The 19044-nt window shown below is 40.5% G+C and overlaps 1 long non-coding RNA gene across 1 annotated transcript; it reads right to left on the bottom strand.

The window, feature by feature from the left end:
- Window positions 1–52: 52 nt before the first annotated feature.
- On the bottom strand, window positions 53–18954 carry LOC109494780. Its single transcript, XR_002149828.3, has 3 exons — window positions 18844–18954; window positions 9156–9198; window positions 53–854 (listed from the first exon to the last, which is right to left on the bottom strand). It is a non-coding gene; the product is annotated as an uncharacterized LOC109494780 (long non-coding RNA).
- Between the last annotated feature and the right edge of the window lie 90 nt (window positions 18955–19044).

Raw genomic sequence — 19044 nt, 5'->3', positions numbered from 1 at the left:
CAGTAGTCAGGAGGCCACGCAGCAGAGAATGCCTGTGGGTTGTATAGCGAAGTACAGTTTGAACTCTGAGCTTTATTATTAAATACTATTCAGGGGAGAGGCTTTGGAAAGGACGAGTTTTATCAGGCCTTGTACAGAAGTCTGATGGACATGCTAGAATGAATGCCCGTTAGAATGTAAGCTCCATAAATGCAGCGACTTGTTCTGGATCTGCAGAGTCTTAACATGCTGGGGACTTTGGAGGTGCTCAGTGTTTGTTAAATTAATGAATGGGGGAAGTGGTATATTTGAAAATTGTGTTGAGATCACCTCTGGAATTTCACAAAAATTTATATTCAGAAGAGGTGACCTAAAATCGGCCTTAATAAAATTAGTTCAGGGAGACAGTTGAACTGAGACCACTCAGTACTGCAGTCTGTCCTGGTAGTTTGACATTGCCCTGTTGTGAGGAGCTCCTGTCTTCTCCAGCCTCTCATCAGGTTGGGTCTTATCATTGGACCTTGAACTTAGTCTGCATAAGATCAATAGAATCCCAGACAGTTACCTTTTGTGACAGCATAGACCAAAAAATTGCTGATCTTACAATAATAAGACCTTAACACTGTCGATTATTATTTTCAAGAATATCAAAGCAGGCGTTTAAGTGTCAAAGTTCCACTAGTGACACACATCTCTTAGTAAATGTTGAATTGGTCATTGGTGTCTTATTCTCCATATTTCCATCCAGACTTTGACGTCATTGCCTTCTAAGGGTTTTAGCATTACTTTCATCAAAACTTCTTAGGTAGAGAGGCTATTTGAAGTTGATTACTTTTGTCAAGTTCTCTATCCCATTACTGCGTCCTCTCCCCACCCTGAGAAAGAAGGAAAGAAAAATTATTTGTTGGAATTTGAGAATTTCCTCAAACACATTGACCATTGAGGCATGACTGACTTTCACGCTTTTTCCTAGCAGTGGATTGAATAATTGCTTTTTGTTTTGAAACTGGTCAGTATTTATCAAAATGTAGAATGTGGAATCCCTTTGATCTGGAGAAGGTAGAATATGGACTTATGATTTGGAGTTTCAAATAGAAAAGGTCAGTAGCACATCAGTGCTGTTAACTAAATTTTTTTTTCTTTAACATGTATTCATTTTTTGAAAGAGCAAGAGTAGGGGAGGGGCAGAGAAAGAGGGAGACACAGAATCCGAGGCAAGCTGGAGGCCCTGAACTGACAGCACAGAGCCCGGTGCGGGGCTCGAACTCAAAAACCGCGAGATCATGACCTGAGTTGAAGCCAGATGCTTAACCGACTGAGCCACCCAGGCGCCCCGTAACTGAATTTTTTAAAAGTGGAAATAAATGTTCATCAGTAGGGATTTATATAAATATGTTTTGATATACAATAACATTCATTAAAATGATGGCTAAGGCTTAAAGCCAAGACAAGAATGTAACAGTTTAAGGCAGTTTAGGAACATCAAGTACCTTAATCAAACGTGTGTCTATGAATGTGTTAATAATGCATCCAGTCATGTGAAGGGATATTTACGTTATGTAAATAGTGGCAAGGAAGATTCTCAGAGATTTTATAGTATTTAACTCAGATTTTTCGTTGAGCATCAGTTTTATAGTAAAATACTGTTATTTTACAGCAGCAGAGTAAACTATGTAAAATATAATTTTAAAAATTTCTAAGAACATATCTCTTACGGCAAACTCGTATCATGTGGCACGTAAGGCCAAAATTAAGGAATAGAACCCTGGAAATCAGTTGTAAAAAGAAAAAGAAAATTCTGTAGTCATTCAAAGATACAGATACATATAGTGAGTGTAACTGTGTATTTGTAATTAATATATTTGAAGCTTAGGCATAAATCCATGTGGCTTAGGAGATTCTAGTGTAACTCCCAACAGTGGAGATTTGTACATCCCCTACTTCTTGTCAGACTTCCCTACTGGGTGAACGGAATCCCACAGTACTGGCTTGCTCTGATTAGGGTGGTAGCTGGCTCTTTCCAGACACCATGAAACCGAGAACCTTGAGCTGTGGGAGAAAAGGGATGATGAAAAACTTGTTTACAGAGTAACTGGGCAAATCTTGAAGATGGAGAACGAAAGTACATCTGTTTTGAGGTAAAATTTAACAAAGATTTCCTAAGGAAAAGATGTGCATAGGGGAACATCTAGCATGATGGAAGCAAGCTGTGTGAGGTTTGAATATCATTTCTACTTAGTCATTTTACTGATATTTAATGCTTACTTGGTTAAAGGGCTTTGCTCAGCAATGGAGATTTTATATATATATATATACATATATATATATATATATATATATATATATATATACACACACACACACATATACACATATACATATATATACACACATGTATATATGCATACATATACATATATACACATACATATACACATATATGTATATATAATGTGAAAGGTTTCCAAGTTGATTTCTTGGACCACACCTTCACATGCTATGTGAAGTCCATGCTACCTCAAATTGCATTAGATATGAGAAATCCTAGGCCTTGCATGTTTTGTTTTGTTTAATGGATACCAGGATAGCCTGTCATTTCAAGGTAATTTGTAGTTTAATGGGTTAAACCAGTTTGGCAAGGTATTGAAAGCTTTATTGGAACATAGCAATGCCCATTTATATATCATCTGTGACTGTTTTCTCATTGCAGTGACACTTTAGTAGTTGTGACAAACACTGGCCCACAAAACCTAAAATACTGAACTTTCTGGCCCTATACAGAAAATGCCTGTTAATCCCTGTGTTAAACCAAAGACATTTGTCTCCCATAACTGGAAAGACTACAAGTAGAACAGAACTTAAACCTGGTTCAGTCAGGATTTCAGAATGGTTTCCTTCTGATTCTTGTATCTGCCCTTCTGGTTGATCTTGTTCTTTTGGGTTGGTCCAACCAAAGATGCTGGTAGCAGTGGGACTACCTGTTTCTTCACAGTCAGTGAAAGAGAATTTCCTTTGTAATACTGGGTAGTTCACTACTCTCTCCCAGTGTGCCTGGCTCCTCTGACCTTGACTCCCATCTACATAAAGATTAAACCTCTAGCTGTGTATCCAGTTCCATTGGCTTTTGTAGGCCATTCGGTTTCAACTCCCACTTGACACCACGGGCCCACACTCATGGCCTCTGGAGGATTTTCCTATCTTAGATTTGAACTTGGCTACATACTAATAGTTTGAGGGCTTGTTGTAAAGAGTTGGCTTGCTTCTTTCTTGCTTTCTCCCTCCCTCCCTCCCTCCCTCCCTTCCTTCCTTCCTTCCTTCCTTCCTTCCTTCCTTCCTTCCTTCCTTCCTTCCTAACAAAAAGGAGACCCAAAGTCAAATTCAGTAAGCAGCTGAATGATAACACATCGATTCACAAACTTGTAGATTCTCTTATGGTACAGAGCATCAAAGGGAAGGACTAGAATCCTGAAAAATTGAGGAAGAAATAATATGGGTAGATTCCAACAAAACGGAGGCCTTTGATCTCTAAACTTAGGTGAGCCTCCTTTGCCATTAGAAGGAAGCCTTTTTCTCTCTTCTGATGTAGTTTTTTCTTGCCTGAAGAACCTGTTATGATCTCCCCCAAGATGGGTTCCTTGCAGGAGACTAGATCCTTAGGACTTTTCTCTACTGCCTCTCATTTTTCTAGACCTGTTAATCATAACTAAATCCTCGCAGGGAAGGGGAAACTAGTGGGAGTGGAGGGAGCCATCAGGTATAAAGTATAACCATGAGGAGACACTATACCTTGCCAAAATATTTTTATATAATTTGTATCAATAGAAACCTGAGAAATCTATATGGTTGTGGGTCTTAAGGGTATGGAATCAGGTGGAAGTAATATAATATTGGAGTAGGGTGGATTTGTTGATACGAGTGCACTGAACATCAATTTCAGACTGAGCATCTGTGAATGCCTTCAACAGTTTGTTCAGTAAAATGACTAAAACCTGAACCTAAAGTTATCCTATATACACTAAAGTCAAAATGCTAGAACTTTATAAGTATGTTGTAAAATATGTTCTCAACCTTGACACAACTGACATTTTGGACTGGATAGCTCTTTGGTGTTGGGGGCTGTCCTGTGCATTGTAGCATCTCTGCAGCAGCATCTCTGGCCTCTATCCACTAGATGCCAGTTGCACCCCCCCCCCAACAGCTGTAACAATAAGAAATGTCTCAGGACACTGCCAAATGCCCCAGGGTGGGGGACAAAATTGTCCCCAGCTAAGAACTGCTGTAGAAGGTATACAAAGACATGGGAATGTCAGACTGCTGAAGTGAATTTGTCATGTAAGACCCACTCAACGTAACCCTCTATGTGCCCTGGGAGGGTTTAAAGAACACTGCCTTTGCCAAAGATTTAAGAAGTTCATTGGTGAGGGGAGCATTGGCAGTCTTGGTGAGTGAGTCCATTCCCATTTCCAGAGCATCTTAAAGAACAGGCCAGGTTCCCTTGAGGAAAGCATCTGATATACTGCCAAAAGTATATACCATAAATTGTTCTAGACTTCCTCAAAGTGGCTTGCAGCCATATTTATGGAAGTTTTGCATTAGATAAGTGGAAATAAGTAGAATACGGAGGGATTACTGGACAGTAGACATGACATTAATTCCTGGAACCTCAAATGCATTGTGCCCACCAGTTAGTAGTTGGGGCTTATAAACAACAAATAATAACCTAACTTTTGCTCAGGTCCATATGTGGTGGAACCCATTGTATGGTTATTTCCGAAGTTCCAGAATGCCAAATTGCAATAGAAATACCCAGCCACTGGCAGAATTCTCACATTGGTTCCCTCACCCATGAGACAAAGGCTATTTTGGTAAGAAAGGACAAACAAACACTGTAACTGCCTTGTATGTACCAAAATAGAAAAACAAAAGAAATGCCATATTATTCAAGGGATTCTAGAGATTAGTGCCACAGCAGTATCTTGAAAGTCATAGATAGGAGTCCTGTTATTCTATCATATCCCTCTAGTTTACTCATTAAAAAAAAATTTTTTTTTAATGTTTATTTTTGGGAGAGACAGTGTGAGTCAGGGAGAGACAGAGAGGGAGACAGAGAATCCAAAGCAGGCTCCAGGCTCCGGGCTGTCAGCACAGAGCCTGATGCGAGGCTTGAGCCCACGAACTGTGAGATCATGACCTGAGCTGAAGTCGGATGCTCAACTGACTGAGCCACCCAGGCGCCCCTAATTTACTTATTTGACCTGTGAAAAAAGACAGGTGGATCTTGGGGGAATGACCTGGGGTTATTGTAAATTTAATTAGGACTTGACATCACTTGTAGCGTCAGATGAGGTTTTATTGCTGGAGCACGCCAATCATCTGCTGACACCTGATATGCAGCCATTACACCAACATGCTTTCTTTTTCTTTTTTTTCCCTATACCTGTTCCTATACCTGTTTGAATGTTAGTAAACGTTCAAAGAAGTTGAGTTTCATCTGGTAGGGCCATCAATACACTTTTATAGCTCCAGCTCAGGGCTACACCAACTTTCCAGTCTTCGTAGTTTAGTTCCGAGGATTGACCAACTACAATCCATGGGTCAAATCTGGCTGCCACTTGTTTTTTGTAAATAAAACTTTATTGAAACATAGCCATGACGACTCTATACATATTGTCCACAGTGCTTTCATGCTAAGATGGCAGAGTTGAGTAGTTGTGACAGAGATCTGTGTGGTCTGCAAAGCCTAAAATATTTACTATCTGGTTCTTGACTGAAATAATTTTGTGACCCCTGATATATATCTGATGATGTATGAAGTGTCTGACAGGTAGGGTCACTGCACAGAACTTACAGCATGCATATTTAGGATTTGGGAACAAAATTATGCCATTCTCTGCTGATAGCATTAATCCTGAGAAAGCAACTTCTGGGTTTTTCAATCCCTAATTGAAACTATCTGGCCATAAGCCAGAAAATTACCATGTGATGAAGTCATAAATTTGAGTATACCAGCAGCTATACTGGTGCTGATGTTGAAGTGATCCATATGAGGTTGGGTCTAAACAGAAGTCACAAGTAAGCTGCATGAACGAGTGACTCAGATTTCCATAGCTCCAATTCTTGCTACTGTGAGTCCCATCTTTCAACCCATGCCTGTGGCTTCATGAGGAGGTGTCTGTGATCAGCTGAATGAGAAGGGAAAATTTTGGTGCCGTTCTCCAAAGAGAACTACCCAGGCCCCTGCTAGGAATTTGATTACACAAGACCACTTCCATCATGGAAGGGACAGCATTTTGTTTTCACTGGAGAAAAGTTGCTTTTAGATATGGAACTGCCTTTCACGGTCCAGTGCTTCTGCCAGAAACACCATCGGTGGACCTCACAAAATGCCTTATTCTCTCTCATAATATTCCATCCACCATTGCTTGTGACCAGGCAAAGAATTTTACAAAAAGAAAAAAGAATTGTAGCAAAATTAATGTTCACAGGATTCACTGATCTTACACGATGTTCCCCATTAACAATTCTGCTTCAGAAGCTGGATGAGCTGGGCTTCTCAGAATTCGTGAACTCTGATTTCTCCTCCCACATTTGTGTAAAGTCTAATTCCTATTTTTTAAAAAATGTTTCTTTCTTTTTGAGACAGAGAGAGAGGGAGACACAGAATCCGAAGCAGGCTCCAGGCTTGAGCTGTCAGCACAGAGCCCGATGTGGGGCTTGAACTTAGGAAATGCGAGATCATGACCTGAGCTGAAGTCAGACGCTTAACTGACTGAGCCACCCAAATGCCCCAAATCTAATTCCTTTTTAAAAATACACTTATCTCTAAAGTCATAATGACACAACTTTTCTGATTGAACCCTGGGTGATATTGAACCCTGCAGTGTAAGTGCCTGACATCAGCCTATTGATTCCTGAGGCATCCGCTTAAAAAGATACTCACTCATTTTGAATAAACATATTGCCAGCTATATGGCAGTTTCTAGCAAAACAACCAGATAAGGAACTAGGCCACCCACATTCATGAACTTCCCTCTCAGAAACCCTGGGTGACCCTGTCTCTACTCTCCCATCCCCTAATCCCACTTGTATGTTTCAAATAATTAAGTGAACTCTTGTGAAACCCCAGACACCCCACCCTTGGACCCAATTAAACGCAGAGCCCCAGGTCTCAGCTTGCTCTTTCTCTCTGATCTCACTGTGTGGTCCTTTGGCATACCATGTACCCTCCAGGACATGGGAGTTATAAATCTTACTCCTGGTTTTTTGCTGAAGTGTGTCCTGTGATCATAATAACCAATAAGGGCTGGTCCAGCCACAGCATTGGCCCCAGTTGGGGAAATGTCTGTGGGGCTCTATACAAGTAATACAGAGTCTGGGCCAGTACTTCAGGCATCCACAACCAAGACCATTACCATCAATAGGCTCTAACAGACACAACAAACCATTACTGCTGCTCCTTTTCAGTTACTACCCACCCACCTCAAGCGCACTTCCCTAACTTCTATTACTATTGACTACTTTTCCTTTTGTTTATCTTTACATAAATGGGATTACGTTGTATATATTATTTTGTGCCCCGCTTGTTTTGCTCAACATCGTGTTTGTGAGCTTGAACCATGTTGCTGTTTATAAGCAATTGTTTACGTGTTTACTGTAGAGCAGAGGTAGGCAAACTACATCCTAGGGGCCAAATCTTGCGTATATTTTGGGATGTGTGTGGAGTGTGTTTATTTTTCTGCTTGCCGGAAGTGGAATTGCATGTCATGGGTGATGCATATATTTAATTCTAGCAGACACTGCCAAACATTTTCCAAGTCACTGAACTAATGTACACTCTCACATGCAAAGTGATAGAGTTATGGTTGCTCCATATCCTTGTCAACACTTAGTAGTTTGCTTTTGGACTTAAGAATTTTATTGCCCTATTCTAAGGTAACAAACATTCTCTCTTAGGTTTTATTCTTAAGGAGCGCCTGGCTGGCTCAGTCGGTTAAGGGTCTGACTTCGGCTCAGGTCATGGTCTCGTGGTCTGTGGGTTTGAGCCCTGCTTTGGGCTCTGTTCTGACAGCTCAGAGCCTGGAGCCTGCTTTAGATTCTGTGTCTCCCTCTCTCTCTGCCCCTCCCCTGCTGGAGCTCTGTCTCTCTTGCTCTCAAAAATAAATAAACATAAAAAATTTTTTAAGGTTTTATTCTTAAAAGCTTCATTATTTTACTTCTCAAAATTAGATCTACAGTCCTTATGAAAGTTATATTTGTAGATTCTGTGAAGTAGAAGTAAATATACTTTTCCATATGGATGTCCAATTGATGGAGGAACATACATAAAAATACTTCTCTCTCCCTCTATTGCAATGTCTCATTTTCATGAATCAGATGAAAGTGTCTGCTTTGATCTGGTCTCTATTCTCCTCCCTTTTTTATCTGGCCGTCTTTAAGCAAACACCATGCTGTCTCAGATACTGTAGCTGTATAATATTATTTAATATCTGATAAAGGCTTCCATTTTGTTGTCTTAACATTATCTTAACTATTTTTAGCCCTTTGCTTCTTTACAAAATTTTTATAACTACTGCATCAATTTCCAGGAAAAAAAGTATTTCTTTTTTTTTTTTTTTGATGTTTTTTAAAATTTTTTTTTAATTTTTGAGACAGAGAGAGACAGAGCATGAGCAGGGGAAGGGCAGAGAGAGAGGGAGACACAGAATCTGAAGCAGACTCCAGGCTCTGAGCTGTCAGCACAGAGCCCGACGCGGGGCTCGAACTCACAGACAGTGAGATCATGACCTGAGCTGAAGTCAGACGCTTAACCGACTGAGCCACCCAGGCACCCCAGTATTTCTTTTTTTGAGAGAGATAAAATGCAAGTGGAAGAGAGGGGCAGAGGAAGAGAGAAAGAGAATCTAATCAGGCTCCATGCTCACTGCAGAACTTGACATGGGGCTCAATTCTACAACACTGGGATCATGACCTGAACAAAACTCAAAAGTTGGATGCTCAATTGACTGAGACCCCCAGGTACCCCATAAAGCCAGCATTTTTATTGGGTTTGCACTGATATTGTAGATCACTATACTAGTTTAGCATATTTTAAATTATGGAATTTTCTATCCATAAATAGCACTACTTGTTTTTAAGCATTTCTTTTGTATATGCAGAAAAACAAAGTGGTTCCTCACCTGATAACACATGCATCGGTAGACTCCAAAAGGATTAAAGGCCCTAAATATAAAGGATAAATTATAAAGTTAATTTTGAAAATTTGAAACTTGGGAGTTTCAAAAGCCCAGAAATTAAGACAAAGTTTGTTAAATTGATTTCTTCATCATCAAGGTTGTTTATCCAATGTAGGGCACGATAAATGAATTTTAAAAATCCAGTTAGGGTGCCATGACAACTCAATGGCAAAATAACAGTCTCTTCAACAAACGGCGCTGAGACAATGGATATATACACGCAGATGAAGTTGCACCCCGTACCACACACAATTTTCAAAAACCAACTCAAAATGGATCAAGAACCTAAATGTAAGAACCAAACATTATAAAACTTTTAGCATTAGTCAGTGGTTTCTTGATATGACATGGAGGCACAAGGAACAACAATAAAAGATAGATTTGGGGGCGCCTGGGTGGCGCAGTCGGTTAAGCGTCCGACTTCAGCCAGGTCACGATCTCGCGGCCCGTGAGTTCGAGCCCCGCATCAGGCTCTGGGCTGATGGCTCAGAGCCTGGAGCCCGTTTCTGATTCTGTGTCTCCCTCTCTCTCTGCCCCTCCCCCGTTCATGCTCTGTCTCTCTCTGTCCCAAAAATAAATAAATGTTGAAAAATTTAAAAAAAAAAAGACAGATTTGTAGGACATCATCAAAATTAGAAACTTTTGTGTCTCAAAAAATACCACCAGGAAAGTGAAAAGACATCCACAGAATGGGAGAAAAAAATACTTGTTTTCATATCATATGTGAAGTTGTATCTCTTATAATGAAGTTATAACTAGAATGAATATATAAAGATCATTTACAATTTGGTAATAAAAGACAAATAGCCCACATCATCAATAAAAAGACAGATAGCCCAATTAAACCATGTGCCAAAGCATTTGGTAATAGACATTCTTCCAAAGAAGATACGCAAATGGCCGGTGAGCACATGAAAAGATGGTCAACATTAGGAAAATGTAAATCAAAACCATAATGAGATAGCACTCCACATTCGCCAGATTGGCTATATACAAAACAAAACAAAACTTGATAATAAAATGATTGGAAGTGGAGAAATTGAAACTGCCATATGCTGTGAGATGTGGAGATGTTTTGGAATGTGCAAAGGCTTTGGAAAATCAGTCCAGCACTTTCTCAAAAGGTTAAATTAGCAGGGCGCCTGGGTGGCTTCATTGGTTGAGCATCCAACTCTTGATTTCAGCTCAGGTAATGATCCCAGGGTGGTTGGATCGAGCCCCACACTGAGCCCTGTTTGGAGCCTCATGTTGGGCTCTGCACTGGCCATGAAGCCTGGTTAAGATTCTCTCTCTCTCTCTCTCTCTCTCTCTCTCTCTCTCTCTCCCTCCCTCCCTCCCTCCCTCTCTTTCCCTCTCCCTCTTTTTCTCTCTTCCTCCCTCTCTCCTTCACACACGCTCTTTCTCTCTCTCTCTTGAAAATAAAAAAGATTAAACTAGCTATTATTTATAAATATAAGTATATGGATATGCTGTGAACCAACAAATGCACTCCTTAGATATGTGTCCTAAATAAATTCTCATACATTTGTATAGGAGTATGGAGACATATCACATCATTATTGCCAATGGAAAACTGGGTATCTTTCATGGAAGAGTAAATAGATAAGATGTTGTGTGTGAATTTTATAAAATAAATTAGATGTATGCTAAAAACATGGACAAATCTTAAAGATATAATACTGAATGAAGAAAGTTAAAAAAATCAATTAAGTTTTATAACACAATACTGACGTGTTTTTGGAGTGATGATGGGGTCCAGAGCCAACGACCAAGAAAGAATTCTTGAGATGTCTTTGGTGCAAAAAGATGATTTTACTAAATAAAGGGGACATGATCAGTGGGTAGAAAGAGCTGCACTGGGGTTGTGAGGAGTGACTGATTGTATATCTGGGAGTTGAGGGGGTGGGTAAAGACAAGGGGAAGTTCCCAAAAGGACCTTCATATGCTAAAGAAGACTCACAAGATACTGGAGATCTTGCTATGGTTGAGCCAAAGTTATTTTTCCCTCTAGTAAGGCATTAACATTAAGAAAGATGGGAGTTTCTTGGAGAAATGTTTTACTCTGCCTATCTCAAGTATTTGTCATTGGGCTGCAGGTTATAAACAAATTTAATTTTGTGTACATTTTCTTCTTGCCTTCATTACCCACGTCACTATGGAGGGGAGGGTGACGTTGGGGCTCCAGGAAACTGAGTCTATAAGTTTCTGGAGATTTCCTTTTTTCTTATAAATCATTAAGACAGTTGCAAACTGATGGAGATTCATGCCTTGCATGATTGTGATCTCCATCATTTAACCATTTGTTTTTCCCTTTCCTTTGTTCTTGGGCAGCTAGGGGTACCTGAGAAATGTCACACATATCCCACCTCGGGGAGAGAGGAGAGTTGCATGGTGTTAGCTTTACCCTCAGCTTGCCTTTGGCTCCCTCATCAATACTACTTACATAAATTAAAAATATGTTCACACAAAAACACACCACACATATTCTGCATAAGAAGACACACAAAAAGAAATACAGCTGACCCTTGAACAACACAGGGGTTAGGGACACTAACCCACCCAGTAAAAAATCTGTGTATAACTTTTGACTCCCCCCAGACTTAATAGCCTACTATTGACCAAAGCATTACCAATAAACAATTAATATCTGTCATAGACTGGGTCTAAAGTTCTCTCTCGTCTAGCAAGAGAGAAGGATATAGGATAAAAAGTGAGAGATGGTTAATGTCCAGGAAAAGACAAGAGCCCCGAATAAGTGTCCTTGCCCCATATTTATTAAGATCAAAAGCCTTACAAACACGATGGGTGTGCACAAAGAGACATTGAATCAGTGAACATTAGCTCATGGGCATGAGGGGAAAAGGGGGTTTTGAAGATACACAGTGTTTGGGGCTTGGGTCAATATAAAACAAAATCCTGGTGCCGGGAAGATGGGCAGATGGTTGTTAACGGCAGACAGAAGGTGCTGTATATGTTTATCTTAGCTAGCCTAGGGGATAAGACAGATAGGGGAAATAACCTCAAGGTTAACAAGGCACCTTTTCTTTTGTTAATCATCTCCGCTCTGGGCAACTTCACCCACAGCACAGTGGTCTATAACTCAATTTACCTGTTTACCTAATTTGTTCCTTCCCTCCTGCGAAAGCAGCTTTATGCTATAATACTAAATTGGGGGGTGTTTTCGCCCTGAATGCCTAATCTTGCTTACCTCATATAACTTTGTATTGGGGGCCTTTGCACCCCTCTCTATTCTGGGGTGCCTTTGCATCTCCCTATTCTTGGTGCCTTTGCACCTCCCTATTCTGGGTTGCTAATCTTGTTTACCCAAACTCGGGTGTGAGCATCCTATCACTTTGTAATTCTTTATGCCTTGTTAACCCATTGGTGTAAGCCCAGGGGATTCCTAAGCTTATTCCCCACAAATATGTTGTTACATGTATTTTGAATGTTGCACTGTATTTTCAAGTAAGCTAGAGAAAAAAATGTTATTAAGAAAATCATAAGAGAAGCGTTCCTGGGTGGCTCAGTCTTTAAGTGTCTGACTCTTGGTTTTGGCTCAGATCATGATCTCATGGTTTCGTGAATTCGAACCCCAAGTCAGGCTCTGTCCTGGAAGCGCGGAGTCTGCTTGGGATTTTTTGTCCCCCTTTTTCTCTCCCTCTCCCCCTCTCCTGCTGTCTGTGTCTCATTAAAAATAAACTTTAAAAAATTTTTTAAAGCAAATCATAAGAGAAAATACATTTATAGTACTGTACTGTATTTATTGAAAAAGAATCCACAAGTCTACCTGCACAGTTCAAACCTGTGTTGTTCGAATCAACTGTACTTCAGATGAAATAATATCCTATGGGTCAGAGGAGCAAATGAAAGTGTTCGATGAGGAAAAGAAAGGAATAAATACAAAATTATTTTATCACATGTGTCCAGGATTTCAATTTAATTTTACTGAAAAAAAGGTTCTGCAATTTGCTTTAAAATACTCCCGCAAAAATCTTTTTAAAAAGTGTGAATAGGCTAAAAGGAACAAGAGTTCTTTTCAACGTACAAATGAAAGAAAAATAGATAAGAAATGTAAAGATTGAAAAAGAAGACACAAAATTGTCATTATTTACCAATGGCGTGCTTATGTATTTAGGAAATCTAAAATAATTTACAACAAAGTTATTGGAATTGACAAGTAAATTTGACCAGTTTGCTGGATACAAGGCCCAGTACAATTTTATGAAAGGGGTGGTATTTAGCATTCTCTTCTGTTTCCTGTTCTCAAAGATAAAAATTTCAACATTTTATCACTAAGTATTATGTGTAATTGTTGTATACGTTTATTTTAGGTATCTTTCCACATTAAAAAAAATTCAAGTTAGTTGACATATAGTGTAATATTGGTTTCAGGAGTAGAAATTGATTTTAGTTTTAAGCTGGAGTTTTCTAGGAGTTTATAACCATTTGACATATATTTTCAAATTTATCATTGTAATGTTCTGCACAATGTTTTCTTAATATCTTTATTGGTGTTTCCATTTTTATCACTGAAATTGGTAGTATGTCATTTCTGTCTTTTTTTTTTTTTTTCTTAGCCACTCTTACTGGACGTTGTCAATTGTATTGGTTTATTCATTGACTCGTCTTTTGGCCCTTCACAAAAACTTCAGTCTATTTTGTTTTCTATTTCATGAATTTCTTATTTTCATCATTTTCTTCCATCTACTTACTATAGTTTTTGTTCTCTGTTTATTAAATTCCTGAGAAGGATGTTTCCATTTTAATTTTCAGCTTCTCTTCTGTTTTAGTAAATTATCTCCAGACTCTACATTCTTCCTAAATATGTGTTAAAACTTCCCAGTCTAATTGTGAATGTTTTTCTCCCTATAATTCTGTCAGTTTTGCTTTTTAAAGTTTGCTTTTGATCATGCACAGCTGTTATTCTTGATAATTTGAAACTTATGAAGTGTTTCTTTCCATGCCTCATAATGGTTTTATCTCCAAGGGCTATTTTGCCCGCTATTAATATATTTTAGTATTACAGAAATAATTTGAAGCCTAGGATGATGCTCTCTTTCTCTAGAAAAGATTTTCATTTGTTTTTGGTAGGTGGTTGGAGACAGTAACAAACGTTTCACTCTAATCCAATTTCAATTAGTGAGGTGATTTGGAGTTTGTCTTCGGTCTCTACCAAAGACAATCCATTTCCCTCTTATGTTTACCCCTACAGGGCAGCTTTTTGGGATTCTTCACTGCCCTACCCCGACCTCCTTCCGAGCGCCTTGAACGCGACTAAAGTGCTGATCAGCTTGCAGCAACAGAATCTGTAGGAGCCACCTTGGAAGACCCTTGCAGTCTAAAATGACACAATTCCGCCAAGATTCACTCTGGCATTAAAGTAGTTAATACCCAGCCGCTCAGGGTACCCGGAAGTATTTCCGCTTTAGGAGGCGGAGCTGAGGGCATCGTTTATCTCGGGCCTTCTGGGAGATGTAGTCTAGGCTACATGTAGCCTGGAGCACTTCCGCTTCTGGAAGGCCTGGCGAGGGAATTCTGGGAAGTGGTCCATGAGCTCCCTCTAGTCGGAAAGAGCCGCTTTCGCGGTAGGAGGGCGAGGTTGGCGGGCGCCTTCCTGTCCAGTAGAGGAGTCTTCCCTCCCAGGGAGCTCTCCGAGCCCGGAGCTGCCCGAGGCAGCGGAGGGTGGAGTTGGAAGAGGTCTGCGTTCCCCTCTGCCAAGCCTCCCGTCTGCAGCGCCTCTGGCTTCCCTGGGTCGGGGCGGCCCAGGTCTCCGTGTCCCCTGGTCTGCGGGTCTCCCGGCGCTCCAGCCGGCTTTCCTCACCTACCAGTCAGCGCTGCCACTTCCTAGTACAACAACGCTATGCGAGTTACCTAATCTCTCTTGGTCTCATTATGCTCATCTCTCAAGTAGTGTCATTGGTATAGTGGTCCCTCATCATTTTTATACGAATTAATTTATGAAATGACCTCAACAGCCTTATGAGCCAGGTAATGCTATTCGCCTTTTATTTATTTTTTCAGCAGAGGTAGCTGGAAATACAACCTCCTACTAACACAAAGTTCTCGCTACATAATGTAGAAAAGCAAGCTTATTACTGAATACTCATATTCAGAGTACCGTATTGTAGGTAATTTGCGGGAAGAGATTACAGGTAAAGAAGCTTCGCCCTGTTTATACAGGCAAGCAGTTACAAGCTTTTTATACTGTTAAATGTTTAACTACTGGGTACACGTATTCTCAGTATTAACGATATCTTGTCTTCCTATAAGAGGGCTTGATTACACCATTTGCTGCAAATTCGTTGATAAATTTATGCTAATTTTTCTTGGGAATTTTCTTAGTTAATTGACCTTATCCGAGGGAATAATGAAATGTATCTTATCTCCCCTGCTAGCAGAGAAAGAAACCTTGGTTAAACTCCCACAGTGATAGGGACACTAGATTATTTGCCCGGACATTTACATTTAAAAGGGACAAAGCCCAGACCTTTGAAAAACACTTCTGGAAACTTGGTAAGAAGTTACTTAGCCTCTAACAAGATTTACATATGTATTTAAAGGTCAGAAAAAAGATCCAAAAAGCACTGGGTTTCCTATGGAAATGCTCTAAGAAAAAGGGCAGAGAAAATGCATCTTTTGGACAAGGAAAATTATTTTTTTTCTTTTTCGTTTACTCTTTGTGAGTTTACACCGTTTGCCCAAAACTTAACGCTTTAAGAGGCAGAACTGCCATTCGAGCCCAAGGTGTTACAGCCTCAAGTCTGTGTTTTTAATCTCAATGCTGTACATTAAAACAAACAAACATAGGAAATAGTTCTTTTTAAAAATTTATTTTTATTTTATTTTATTTTATTTTATTTTATTTTATTTTATTTTATTTTATTTTATTTTATTTTATTTTATTTTTTTATTTACTTTAGAGAAAGAACAAGCCAGGGAGAGGGGCAGAGGGAGAGAGAGAATCTTAAGTAGGCTCCATTATCAGCGTGGAGCTCAATGTGGGTCTTGATCCTATGACCCTGCGATCATGCCCTGGGCTGAAATAAAGAGTTTGGGGTGCCTGGGTGGCTCAGTTGGCTAAGCGTCTGACTCTTGATTTAGACTTAGGTCATGATCTTACAATTCTTGAGTTTGAGCCCCCCAAACTTGAGCTGAGTTCTTGAGCCCCCCACTACTACTGCAGAGCCTGCTTGGGATTCTCTCTCTCTCTCTCTCTCTCTCTCTTTCTCAAAAAAAAAAAAAAAAAAAAAAAAGAGTTGGATGCCCAACTGAGCCACTCAGGCGCCCTGCTCTTAATTTTAATGATCTTAAAGCAAAGTTGCTAAACCACTCATCCCTTATTCATGTTTCCCGTCACCTGAGGATAATATTTGCTTTTTATAGGGTGGTTATGAGTCAGGTAGAGTTTCCAGTGCCCTTCAGTGTAGTTACTAATTTATCATATCAGTCATAGTATTATTTCCGTTTTGCAAGTGAATAAAAATGGAACAGAGTTCACAGAATAAGTGGAAGAACTGAATTTTAACCCAGGCAGCCTGATTCCAAATCCGTAGTCTGTGTTATTACACACGGCTTTTATTCATGTATGAGACAAAACCCACAAGAAGTCTTATGGGAACAGGGAAGATTTAAGCTGTAGATGAAGACTAAGCCCTAGAAGGGAATAGAGCAGTGGGGTGTGATGTAATGAACAGTAGATACAAAGAGGCTTTTTGTAGGAGTACAAGTTATTCACCATGGCCGGACATGAGTGGAAGACGGGTTTGAAGAGGCAAACGACATAGAAGATTCCTGTTTGTGTGACTTGCCTTGAGGGCACTGGATAGAAATGCAGGTGAAGATAACTGAATTTCCATGTTATGTTCTATCTCTTTGGCATCAGGGAGGCCAAAAAATTGATTGAAATTAAGTATCTGTTCGTGTTGATTATACAAGATGTGCCTAATGAGTGGTTAGCACTCAGGCTCTGGGTGTCAAATGCCAAATTTTGAAACCTGGCACTGGCACTTACTAATTTAGTAACGTGGAGAAAGTACTTACCCTTCCTCTGCCTCTGCCTCCTAAACTGTAAAATGGAGGAAATTATAGTATTTACCTCAAAAAGACAGTTATGAATGGAGAATCCCAGAGTCTCAAGCGTTTGGAATAGTCCCTAGCATGCACAAAGTACTTCACAAGAAACGGTGTATAACAGAAGGAATGGCCCCACAGAAACTCTGGGCTATGTGCTTATATCAATTTTTTCTTTTGGAGGGTCCTTGGATCTCAACATTTGATTGACGGGCCTGGATTACATGCTAATTAGCTACACATGTCCTTTCCCAATATGTATTCGAAATGCTTGCAGGGGAAGGAAACCGCAACATTATTTCTATTCATATTTCTAGAGATCTAAGCTAAATAAGGACAACAGGCTGCTTTCTGCACAAGTGCAACAAACTTAACTCTTCCTCTGCTGGGATGTTGTAACGCAAACCTACTGCTAGGTGGATGGAATGGGGTGGTCCCTGGGCGGTCCTTGGTTGGGGGTCTCTGCCAGGACATCTAAGGTCCATCCTCCTGTCGCTCATGCCTATTTTCCTGCCTAACATGTTCAGTAAATAAGAAATGCAAACATATATTGTAGTGGATATGTGGATATTTTTAGGTATTCCTCTCTGCTCTCCACCCTCATTTCTTTGAAACATCTGTTCTATCATAGATATCAGCAAACAAGAGTTTTACAGTGACTGTTGCATAAAAATCTAATTAATAATGTATTCATCCTCAAATTCGGAAATTTCTCTGAGGAATGTTTACAACCCCCCCCCCCCGGTTGGGAAATTGATCATACAAATATGCTGAAGCTTGTCTTTTTGCTCTTGAGTATGTCTGGCTGTCCTCAGTAGCCAAGTTCTTAATTATTTGTGCTATTCACAAAAGTTGAAATCTAGAATACATTTTGCCTCCATTTTTTATTTTTGGTCTTTCATTCGTTTTTATATCTAAAAAGTGTCTGAAACTGCAAAATAAAGGCTATCGTTTTCTCTCGTCTAGTAGTAGGTACAATTTCGTTATTAAAGGATCACGTGATCTTCTCACAAACTGTTTTTAAGTCTCTGACTCTTCAAATATTTGCTAATTACTTTTTGTCAGTGGGAAAAACTCAATTTCACTGGCGTCACAAAACAGCTTTAGGGCGGCAAAATGGGAAGCCATAAAGCGGTTTCCGATCTTTGTAGTCCTCGCATTACCAGCTGGGAGATTTGCTGGGAGGGAAGGGAGTGGCCTAAGGCGGGCGGGCAAAGTTCTTCCTCCTCTTGGAGTTTCTGGGAAATGTAGTCCTTAACTCTTTCCGGAAACAAGGGGCCGCTGCGCCGCCTGTTCCCCCTGGGGCTTCCGGGAAGTGTAGTTCTGGGGCGCCGTGTAGGCAGAGGCACTTCCGCCCCGGAAAAGCGAGGCTGCCACCATCTTTTCGGTCGGGAGGTGAGTCAGCCTTGCTCCCCCCACCCCTCCGAGCCTTTTCGGCCTGAGCGTGGGACTAGTCGCTACCTAGGCGGCCTTTTTAGGATGGAGGAGTCGCGGCCGCCGGCGGAAGCCGGGAGACGGAGGGCGGAAGTTTGGATTCCCTCAGCTCTCCTCCCCCACTTACCGAGCAGCGCTGCTACTTCTATCGGTACAATACCCGGCGAGTTGTTCTCTGCGCTCTACTTTCCTCCTCCGTACGGTAGCGAGCGAGCGAGCGAGCGAGCGAGAAGCTACTGGGTAGGGTTGTGATTCCAACTGAACGAGACAGTACGTGTCCAGAGCTTAGAACGGCGGGACACGGGATGACGGGTTGGCTCTCGCTCGT

Source organism: Felis catus, chromosome E2, assembly GCF_018350175.1.
Source record: "Felis catus isolate Fca126 chromosome E2, F.catus_Fca126_mat1.0, whole genome shotgun sequence".
In the NCBI taxonomy this organism is placed as follows: Eukaryota; Metazoa; Chordata; class Mammalia; order Carnivora; family Felidae; genus Felis; species Felis catus.
This window is presented reverse-complemented; position numbering and strand designations above follow the sequence as displayed.